The sequence below is a fragment of the Protopterus annectens genome, chromosome 9.part0 (assembly GCF_019279795.1).
Source record: "Protopterus annectens isolate FY-2018-M chromosome 9.part0, PAN1.0, whole genome shotgun sequence".
NCBI lineage: Eukaryota > Metazoa > Chordata > Ceratodontiformes > Protopteridae > Protopterus > Protopterus annectens.
The window spans coordinates 1,306,022,199-1,306,034,194 of record NC_056743.1 but is presented as its reverse complement, the minus strand read 5'-3'; the positions used below and the strand labels follow the sequence as shown (position 1 = coordinate 1,306,034,194).

Sequence of the window (11,996 nt, the reverse complement as noted above, 5' to 3'; positions counted from 1 at the left end):
CCAGTATTTTTGGCATATTTCTACCAAAGCTGTAAGGGTGGGGTACTCCTTTACCCAATCTTCTGTGAATTCTCAGTGATGGCCCCATAATCAGTGAGAATTTGGCCACATCTCACTTCTCATGCTATGCGGGGTATTGCGGAAAGGCGAAGAGCAATACTTTGTGGATGTGTGTTCAAACAGCATATGGACTTCAGGTTTTGCAACATGTGAAATTAAATCCATCTTAAAGATCCTTGTATAAAATTGATAATATTGCTGGGTAGTTTACATAGGCAGAGCAGTTAATATTATTGATGACAAATTATAAATTTCCTTAAACCACTTGTGAATATCATGCCTAGAGCAGATTCTTCATCAGTGTGGAACAACCCTTTCCTGCATGCCTCATATTGGGAACAGACCGAGCTTTTGCTCCTGACTGCATAATAGTGTTCCTTTTGTATTCTGTTTTTTTCTCCATCAGTATTACGTTTCTTGCTTTCTATATTTCTCATGTAAAGACACCTTCAATCATTATTCTAACCCTTTCTAGTACAAAAAATGTAGTAGTAGGACCAATCATAGCAACAGACCAAAACAGACATTTATGTCTAACATATTGGTTAGCAGTTACACATATGAACAGCACATCTGATGTCAGTCTTCATGTAATCCTTGACTGTGGGTTTTGTCCTGAGCCTCGGAACCAACTCTATTTGCTTCAGCTCGTGCTTCCCAAAACTCTTGAGCTAGGCTGTACTCACAATGTTCCTCTAAATTACCCCAGATCTCATTTGCTGCTTCATGTGTCAGACGTGTCCAATGTTATTTCTCAAGCTTTGGCAGTTATGTAGAGTAAGTTATTCCTTATTTTACTTGTATTTTATACTCTCTTTCCTTTTACTTGCCTTTCTTTCTACCCGCTTCTCTCCGTTTCTAATTTCAGTGTGTGCGAGTGGTTTTCCTTTCCCCTACTTTCTACCGTTGGGTAGTTTCTTAACGTACTATTGTTGGTACTACCTTCTCCCTTTCCTTACCTTTACAGTAACTCCGGTTACCATTGTTGGTACCTTCCATCTTTCTATGCCAAAAGGGGGGGGGGGGGCAGTCTCTTTCTTTGTCGTTGTCTCCTTTTGCACGTGTCTCTCTGAGTGCTGTTCAGCATTAGACTCCTGTCTAACATGGCTGATAAGTCATCTAAGGTCACCTCTGGCTTCAAGAGGTGCCAAAAATGTGAAAGAAAGATACCCAACTCTGATGGGCATGTGTACTGTGTATCCTGTTTGAGTGCTGTTCACCTTCAGGAGGATTGCGCAATTTGTCATGGTTTCTCTGCCAGAACCTTGACTGAGTGGAGAAACAAGTTAATCTTGAAAGGTCTTTTTGAGGGAAACTTTGAAGAAGCCATATCTGATCAAAGAATTCGAAGTCGGCTCGTCATCCTCTTCATCGTTTATTTGGAAGATCTCTTTCGGTTTTGAGAAGTTCTCAGAACCGCCTGCTAAGTTAACTAGGCAACCCACTGTGTCGACAGCTTCCACAGTACTGATGGGCAAGGATGATTTGGCACAAAACCTTACTTTGGAACAGACACATGGAGCTTCAGTACCGAAGCAGACTACCTTTATCACCGTACCGCGGACCACCTGTTCCACTTCAGTGGATCCTTTTGTGGGCAGACCATCCAGTCCCTTCATAGAACTGAGACCACCTAGGTCTCTTCAGCATCGTCCATTCGGTCTAAGTGTGTCTCAGAATCTGACATGAGGCTGGTCGACCAGCTCCTGTCAACATATGGGGATTGCCTCTGTCTTCATTTCCCAGCCAAGTAGCCTCTGGAACCAATCCTTCACTGACACAGTCATACTTCTCCAACTCCAGTTGAGTCCTTGGAGCTCCTGGCACTGACCTGCCCGACTCTGGCTGCCTCTGTTCTGGTTACTCTTTCTTCTCCAGAATCAAGGATTGCCTTCTTCCATTTTCTCAGAACTGGAGACCTACCGAGTCAAAACTTCATTGCTGGTTCTGAGGGGCGGGGTTCGACTTTAATTCTTTCTGAGCCTTCCATGCCCCTCGGTGCCTCTGAATTTGTAAGCTTGACCCAGGCTTCTGCTTTGGAAGCAGTTTCCTCTGTGCAGGGTGGGACCACTGTTCCGAAGGAGTCTATTTCAGTTCCGGGCTCCCATCCTGCAACCTGGGGGGGGGGGAGCTGGCCTGTTGGATCCTGGAGAAGTCCTTATTCATTGTGGACTTGTAGTCCTTGCGTTCCATGTTGGGCCAAGCATAATCTGCATCCCCTTGACTGGAGCTTCCTCCAATCTCATCCCTGGGACAGGGGACACACAATCCTCAGGAGCGTCCCACCTTGGTGGTTTCCTTTTCGGATACTTCCTTGCAACTGTAGTTTTATTGGCCATTTTGGGTCCATTCCAAACTCCTTGATCTCCCTTGCGCAGTTTTGCGTGTTTTTGCATCGGGCAGCGCCGCCTAATTGGGTTTAAACTATTCCTGGTTCCACAAAGTCTGCTCTTCACTTTTTCCCTTAGAACTGCTCTCTCTCTCAAATTAAACACCATATTCTTATTCTAAGGCCCCTCACTGGTCCAAATAAGTAATCTTACAAGTTAGCACTAATAAAACCATAAGCACTACTTACTCTTATACTCTCTACGATTACCTTGTCCTCTATTGGTCCGTTTTAATTCAGTTCCCTATATTACTCTAGCATGTCCAAAGGTCAGTCAATGGTTTCCTCTCCAGTCCAGCTGGTGAATCTGGGAATTTTGAGGCAATGTTACAACTGTCTCATGTACACGGACAACTCTCTCCTCCTCCAAACAGGTTCAAATATATGTGAGAGATGCAACCATATAGCCAAACTGGAGGCTGAGCTCTCATCTCAAAACTGGGGTAACCAGTCAGGAGGAGAAGGTAACCTCACACAACACAATTCCAGTATCACAGTCCCACCACAACAGCGAACCAAACACATAAAAACACAAAAACATACTCTTGAGGCTCTAAATAAAAATCTACGTAAGCAACAGAGACCTCCAAAGCAGACATCCAAGCAAACGCTACCCCAAAACAAAACACGTACAACACATAGCACACAGTCAGTGTGCCAAGCAGTCACAGCCCCTAAGGCTGAATAACACACCTGATACTCTTGTAATAGCTGACTCTGTTGTCAGACACACTGACGTCCCGCTCACCAGGCTGAATAAAGAGAAGGTCACAGTGAGCTGCCTGTCGGGCGCTAGGATCCGCCACATAACGCAAGCACTCAGGTCACTCCAAAGCAAATACAAATATGACTCAGACATTGTACATGCTGGCGTGAATGACCTGAGATGTACCTCCCTCGACTACATGAAAAGAGACATAGAGGAGCTCTCTGATCATGTAGCCCAGGCCAGTATGACCCTGACCTTGAGCAGCATCTTACCCTCACCTAGAATGATGCCACAGTATAAAGACAAAATGATCGATTTTAACAATTGGCTAAAATTTTGGTGTCATTCAAAGGGGATCCAGTGTCTGTCAGCCTGGGATGACATGCTCGACAAGCCACATTGCTTCGCTAGGGACGGCTTGCACCTGTCACCCCTGGGCTTTCGGATATTGGCAAAGGCTCTTGCCACCCCCATATTGCCTTTTTTAGGCAATGCTCAAGTCAAACCCACCTCCATAGACAGCACAAGGAACAAGAAACTAAGGGTAATTCTGCTAAACACCAGAAGTCTTGACCTCAAGATGCATGCACTCGAAGCTCTCCTCAGTATGGAGAACACCGATATCTGTGCAGTGACAGAAACCTGGTTCAAGGCTCCAGAGAGCACCCCAGCACTACCAGGTTATACCTCATATCATGCTTTTCGGCCCCAAAACCCGGACCGAACCACAAAAGGAGGGAGAGTTTCCATATTTATCAATGATATCCACACCTCCAGGTTAGTGGCATTGCACGAAGTATCGGAGACCATCCATGTGCAAGACTGCTTTTTAGTTTATAGCATCCTACAGATCACCCTCTCAGTCAGGAATCCCACTCGGCTTTCCTGAAAACATTGGAGAACATGAAGATCTCTCCGAACACCATTATATTGGGCGACTTCATCTACCCAAACATAGACTGGGAGCATTACTCAAGCCCCCAGCACCTTAGCCCAAAGGTTCCTGGAATTTATAAACTCAAATGCTATGGAACAACTAGTCACCACTCCCACAAGAGGAGAAAACATACTAGACCTGATCATTACCAACATTGGGACTCTATGCTCCATACCAGAAGTATATCCCTCATTGGCAAGATCAGACCATAAATTAATTAATTTCACTGGATATCCACATCCCGACCCCACCCCCAGCCCAGAAAACCACAGTGAAAAACTTCTCAAAAGCGAACTTCACACTTCTCAAAACTGAAGTGGAATCCTTCAAGGCCCCAGGGCCAGTGGAAACTATGGCCCAAACTGCAGAATCCTATATAAACGCATTCTACGGACATCTCCAGGAATGCATGGATCATGCTATCCCAAACAAAATAAAGACCCAATCATCCAAAGGCAGGCATCCAGTCTGGTGGATCCCAGCCATAAATAAACTGTACAACAGAAGGAGGAAACTACTATATGATAGAGCAAAATCCCTAAAAGGGAAGGCATCTCTGATCAGTACTAGCAAAAAATTACGATCCCTCATAAAATCCTCCAAGGCCAGCTTCGAGAGAAAAATTGCACAGGACACTAAAGACAATCATAAGGCTTTTTTCAGTTATGTTAGGAACCTGGGATGCAACTCCCAGACTTGTTCTGAGTTGATTCTAAACGACAAAAAATACACTGAACCCACAGACATTGCCAATATCCTGGCAGACAGGTTCAGTGCAAACTTCTCCACCCCCTCCCCTCCAAAAGAGCAAGTATTTATCCCGGCAGAGTGCAGCCTCCCAAACATCTCTGCTCAGGTGATTTCCGCCCTCTCCAAAGCAAAAAACACTGCTTCCATGGGACCAGATGGCATCCTACATGAACTCCAAGAAGAACTAATCCCTCAAATAAAACTGCTGTACAGTCTCAGCCTCACTACAGGATATGTGCCCAAAGAATGGCGTACAGCAACAGTGGTCCCACTCCACAAAGGTGGCGCCTCTGTGGACCCTGGAAACTATCGCCCCATAAGCTTGACTAGCCTAGTCTGCAAGGCTGTGGAGAGGATCATCATGGAACTCATAAACAAAGACATTGGGGACCTACAGACACTAGATCCTACCCAATTTGGCTTAGTCAAGGGCAGATCCTGCCTTTTGAACCTGGTCGACTTCTTCGAAACAGTCACCAAGGCCATAGATGAAGGGAAGGTAGTCCACACAGCCTATCTGGACCTCGCAAAGGCATTTGACACAATACCCCACTCTGGCATCATAGATGAGCTATCCAGCCTAAATATAAACCCCTATGTCACAAGATGGGTCGCAAACTGGCTCAAAGACAGAACCCACAGAGTCATAGTTGCTGGAGCCATGTCAGACTCAAAACTGGTCACAAGTGGCGTCCCACAAGGTTCTGTCCTGGGACCTCTCTTGTTCAGTATTTACTTTTCTGAGGTACAGGCCAACGTGGGAGGACTATGGCTCACCAAGTTTGCAGATGACTGCAAACTGGGCGCCATAATCGACTCTCCAGCTGACACAAACATCCTTCAAAAAGGTCTCACAGAGACGGATAACTGGTGCCAGAGCCATGGTCTAAAGCTAAATGCCAAAAGTGTATAGTCATACCCTTTGGCAAAAACAATGTGCCCACAAATTACCACATAGGTGGTAACCCATTAAGTACAGAGAAAGTAATTAGGATCTGGGGACCCAAGTTGATAGCAATCTCTCCTTTGACAACCACATTGCCAAAGTGGTTAGAAAGACCTTCTACATAGCCCACCTCATCATGAAAGGATTCACATCTAGATCAAGAGAGGTAATCGTGCCCCTTTATTCATCCCTCATCAGGCCCATCATAGAATACAATGCCCCCTTTGGGATGTACCTTACCCGACACCTGCAGCAATTAGAAAGACCCCAAAAGTACCTCACCAGGAGGATCAAGGGACTCCAACAGATGCCATATGCTGTTCGGTTAAAAAAACTCCAGCTCTACTCAGTTGCATACCGCCTACTTCGAGGCGATCTATGCCTGACATATAAAGCTATGTCCAACCCAGAATTAATGGACATGCTCCACCTCAGTAAATCTAAATCCCTTAGAGCCACGCGCTCGAGAGACTTGAACCTCAGCACAGAAATAAATAGAACCATGCTGGAGGGACAGATTCATAACTCAGAGGCTCCCTTCGGTCTGGAATAGAATTCCAATTCATGTTAGGCAGAGCACCTCACTGACTCTCTTCAAGAAGAATCTTGAGTGGATGGGGGATCGTAGGTTTGTCCCGGGGATTACTTCCATGTCACTGTTAGACAAAGGCACAGTATACTCAAATCAAGGGGTGGCGTAAGCCAAACACAATCGGGCTAGGCTTATAAATGCCCCAGGGCAGATAGCCTAGTATGAACTTATGAACATTCCACCAAGGAAATACGTTCGAGGAAAAAGTGCAAGAGCAAGTACTTAGACTCCCCGGAGGAGTCTGTCACAGAGGATACTGATGTTTGTTGAGGGGGAAGGTTCCCCCAGGTCACCCATGATTAATGTCTCCTTTGGGGGACCTCCTGGAAATCCTGAAACGGGGGTGGCTGGATTACCTCCAGTCTTCCTCGGAGGAATCTGTATACTTGGAGGCTTTTCTTGCCCAGCCCTCCACCTCTTGGATTTCTCCACCCACTGATTACCTTAATAAACTGATCGCTCAGCGGGCCTGGAAAATTCCTCCATCAAGCTGATCCTGAAAAGGCCTGAATGGATTCTGTCTGCCCCTAACGAAGAGCAGCATTGGGCAAAGGGTTTCCCCGTAGATGCCATGGTGATAGCGGCATCACAAAAAACTCTGAGGAAAGTCCTACTTTCCATCCTAACAAGGAGTCTGGGACTATGGATAGGTTTGGGAAGTGTGTTTACGCTTAATCGACCTTCACTCTCAAGTCTCTGAACTATATGGCACACTTTACTAGGTTACAGAGGGATCTGATTAAAGAGCTTTCAGGTATTCTTAGAGCAGTAGCCGAAGAGGTCCGAGACAAGGTTACCTCTCAGCTTGCCACCCTTGAATCGATTTCCAACTCATCCATGAGGTTAATTGCCCGTGCAGCTGAAGGGATGACCAGAGCAGCTGGGGTTCAGGTGTAGCCATCAGGAGACATGCCTGGATGTGCTTGTGTGACTTTGTGGAGCCATTTAAATTAACGCTCTGTTTGACGGATCATCCCTGTTTGGAACCAAAGTAAAGGACACACTAGCCAGATACGAGAAAGATGGGAAGACTCTTTCTGCTACAGGTGTATGCTTCTCCACTCCTCAACAACCTTACTCTAGGAACCAGAGAAGTGGGAGGCTATGTTTCAAAAAGTCCCAGGACTTGCATGGAAGGAACTTGTCCTGGGACAGAGGGGGGAAGTAACAATGGGAGACGCTGTTTAAGAGGCACAGGTGGCCTGCAGAACCAGGGGTCGAGAGTCTTTTTCTGGTAACTCCTGCCAGTGCTCCTGAACGGAAGCCTGATTGCATTCCTCTGGAGGCACTCTGGGGCGATTATCGCTGCACCAATCTGCCTGGCTACAAATTACATTGGACAAATGGGTGCAGAGGATCATTTCCAAAGGCTACATCATTCCCTTTTTGCCAAATCCAAAATGACAAGAAAGACTCCCAGATGTTCTCAGTTACTGGGAAGCAGCAGTCGTAGAAAGTCAAAAACTGCTTGAGAAAGAGTCATCCAAGAAGTCCGACCAGAGAGGGTCTGGGTTTTACTCAAGATGATTCTTAGTGCCAAAAAAATAGGACTGGAGACCCATTTTTGATCTCGGCCAGTTCAACAAACAAGTTCCTGGATGGTCTTGGTACAGTCAATACTTCCTTTCTTGGGAAAAGATGATTGGATGGACTCTATAGATCTTCAGGATGCGTATTACCACATTAAAAATAGACAAATGCTCCAGAAGTGTCCTGCGCTTTCGTCTGGAAGCCAGTCACCATCAGTACAGAGTACTGCCCTTTCGTTTCACCACAGCCCCCAGGGTATTTGCCAACTGCATGGCAGTGGTAGCAGCTCATCTCAGACTGCTGGGGTTCTGAGTTTTTCCTTATCTCAATGACTGGCTCCTTACCACTACCACCAGGCATCAACTTGTAAGGGAAAGAGATTACACGCTACATCTTTGCATCTCCTTAAGCATTGCAATAAATTATGAAAAGTCACATTTGAAACCCGCACAACAGCTGGACTTAATCAGAGTTCTGTTAACACAATTACGTGAATTGCTTCACTCCCAGTAGAGAGGCTCCAAAAGGTAAGATCACAAGTAAAACATTATTCGGAACAGAAGTGTTCCAGCCCGACTCCTCCTACAAGTGCTAGGTTCGATGGCAACCTCTGTTACTCTAGTTCCCTTGGCCAGATGTTATATGCAGGTTCTCCAATGGCTTCTGGCCTCCCAATAGTTTTTAATGAATCAGCCAATCATTGCAGTTGAGACCTGTCGTGGTGGCTCCATTGCAATGAGATTCTTTCGGGCCGTCCATTCCTCCTTCCACAGCCCAAAGCCATTGTGACCACGGATGCTTCCCAGATGGGGTAGACATTATTTGGGAAGGATGGTCCAAGGCACTTGGTCCTAACTGGAGGCCAATTTGCACATCGGTGTTCTAGAGGTGAGGACAGTGCTGTTAGCATTGCAAGCATTTCAAGATGCCCTTCCCCTTGGAACAGTGGCAATTCAGGTGGACAATATGTAAGTAGTCTGGTACATCAACAAACAAGGAGGAACCAAATCTTATCCACTTTGTCGAGGAGCCATATGAGTTTGGCAATAGGTGATTTCTTCGAACCGCTTTCTTTCAGCCGCACACATTCTTGGGTGCTCCAAAAGTGATAGCAGACAAGTTGAGCAGAACTGTTCTGATGTCTCACGAGTGATCTCTCAATCAAGCAGTGATGGAAAAGATTTTTTGCCACTGGAGCCAACCATGCTGCTATCTGTTTGCATCCCCTCTGAACAATAAATGCAGTTAGTATGCCCTAATCCCCCCCCTTTGGGGGAGTCACCCAGGGATGCTCTTCTCTATGATTGGCCCCCTGGTCTCCTGTACACCTTTCCCTGAACCCCTCTGTTATCTCAGTCTTTAAAGAAAGGCAAAAAATTGAACACAATTGTCATTTCCCCCTTCTGGCCTCGACAAGTTTGGTTTCCCTTCATTTGGCCTCGCCTACTTCGGAAACCTTGGATGTGAAGTTGTTCTCTCGCCGTTCATTCTTACTGATGGTTCGCAGCCGATCCTCTGCTCCAACTCGGCCAACTGCAAAAGCTTGACCAGCTCAAGGCCAGCTGCTTATCCTATGATGCACGCTGATCTTCCCTCGGATCTCATTTGCTGCTGCAGCTTGCCCCCTGATCTTCCTCAGATCTCGTTTGCCACTGCAACTTGATCGGATTTTCACCAGCTCTGGCCAGTGAATAACTTTTCCTTCTTTAGAAATTATAGCTATTAACTAAAATAAGTAATTTAGCCATTTTATATAGCAGTTAGTGTGTGTAGTATGTATTTGTAGTTAGATCTTTCAATATTTAGATTATATTGTTAGTCTTTAAGGCCTGATTTTTGTTGGGCCTTCTGTTCTCCCTATCTCTATTAAGCTAGCTTAATAACAGAGGAATTAGTGGCTGTGTTTTTAGACCCTTTTTTCTCTTAAATTCCTTAGATAAGAGTGTGTCTTTGATAGTTTATAGCCCTTTTTTTTCCACGGGATGCAAAGTTTTTCTTCCTCTATTAGATCGGAGTGTGTTGTATTATCCTTTTAGCTCTCTATCATAGTAAAAGTTAGTGGCCGTGTTTTAAGGCTTTTTTTTCCCCTTGATTATCTGTGATAATATTCTGTGTGTCTGTCTCTGTGTGTCTGTCTCTGTGTGTCTGTCTCTGTGTGTCTGTCTCTGTGTGTCTGTCTCTGTGTGTCTGTCTCTGTGTGTGTCAGTGAATTTGCAGTCCTTTTATAGAGGGCAGATAAATAATTTCAGTGTGAACTTAATTTCTAAAGCCTTTCTTTTTACAAGGCATGACTAGTTTTTTGTGTAAATCTTTATTGCTGCTGTTGGATTGTTGAACATGTATCAGCAGGAGAAGGAAAAAGCTAAGTCTGGCTTCAAAAAATGCCCTAGATGTGGGCGGGCAAAAGATGTCAATAACTGATGGACATACTGAGCGTGTTTACTGCTTAGGTGAAATTCACCTGCAAGAAAGCTGTTCTGTATTCCACTCCTTCAGCTTGTGTTGCATGAAAGAGAGAGAGAAAGTTAATGGATAAAGGTCTGCTTAAATCCTTTTTTCAAGAGTCGTTGGATAAGTCCGACAAACACTCAGAAAGGATGGAACTGACAAAAACTGCATCTATATCGAAGTCTGCTTCTAGTAAAGTGTCAACATCGATTTCACAGCCTTCGGACCCGACTGTTGTTATGGTTAGGAGCTGGTCCCTGACCTTGGAGCCGGTATCTCCTACCTTAAAATCCCTTGTATTGCAATCGGTGGCTTTGTCATGTTCCTCACGGGCCTCAAATAGACTGTCTGATTTGGATGTGGACCATGTGGTGAAGAAGCTTCTACAGATACCGTCGCTAGCAAAAATTTTATCGGTACTGACCCAGGGGGCTTCGGAGACCATCTTAGTTCCTCCTACACCTTCTGTTCTTCCTCTGACCTGCATGGATGTTTCGGAGCCAGAGAGTGCGGAACTGATGATTGTGGACCCAACACCTTTTATGTTTTTCCGCCCCGATTGCCCTGATACCTTTGACGCCGACCGAGGAATCTCTGGCCCGACACTCACCGGTCGGGTCCAGGGAGGATAGTAGGACCGACTTGTCGGTGCAGACTTTACTTCTCGGGGCTTCAGCTTGAGTGAATTTGGCCCCGACCTCTGGCTCGGAGCCCTCTGTACTGGCGCAGACCATTTCCATCGGATCTGAGGGATTCCTCTCATCGGGACCGAGGGGCCTTCGAGGCTATAAGGAGAGTTTTGTCTGCCCTGACAACCACTCCATCAGTTTGACCAGTTCCTTCCCTGAAAGCACCGTTGTCTGCCTCTTCATCACACGCTCCATTTAAGCATAGAGATCCTGAGCCTCGGGAAGCTCCATTGGGTGAGCCATGCCCTTCCAAGACCTCTCCAGAAGTCCCAACTGAAGAAGTGCCTAGGAAGATACTCTGCAAGAGGAAGCATTTGGACCTCCCCACTGGAGTCTGTCACTTCAGATACTGACTTGGATGAGTCAGAAGGGTCCCCATGGCCCCCATCATAAGATATCTCATTTGCAGATATCTTAGAGATTCTTAACAGAGGGGTTGCTGGAAATCCCTTAACCCTTCTGATAAGGAGTCAGTTCTCCTGAAGGTTTTTGGGTCTCAACCCTCCATCGCTTGGGTGTCTCCACCTGTCGATGAGTTGCTGGAATTACTCACTCGAAGGGCGTGCGAGTCCCCAGACACCATGGAGCCTGTCCCCAGGAGGCCTAACAAATTTATAACAAGTCCCCAAGACCGACTTTACCTTATTAAAGGAGTACCTGTTGATGCTGTGGTGGTGTCAGCAGCCACCAAGAAGGAATTATCAGAGACTTCTTCATCTGTTCATCCTCCTAATAGGGAATCTAGGATTATGGACAGATAGGGAGGCGTATGTTTAGTTCAGCGGCCTTCGTTCTTTGATCGCTGAACTACCTCACACATTTTACTAGGTTACAAAGGGATCTCCTGAAAGAGCTAGGAAACACCCTACAGGGTTTGGTAGCTGAGGGAGTTTCGGACAAGGTAACTTCCCAGCTCTCCACTCTTAATTCAATGGTGAACTCTTCC

At 45.9% G+C, this 11,996-nt stretch overlaps 1 protein-coding gene across 1 annotated transcript in view; it reads left to right on the top strand.

Annotated features, from left to right (window-relative positions):
* The window catches only part of CKAP2L (cytoskeleton associated protein 2 like), a gene marked incomplete in the record, with an annotated part of 1,473,239 nt that overhangs the window by 121,909 nt on the left and 1,339,334 nt on the right, over positions 1-11,996 (top strand).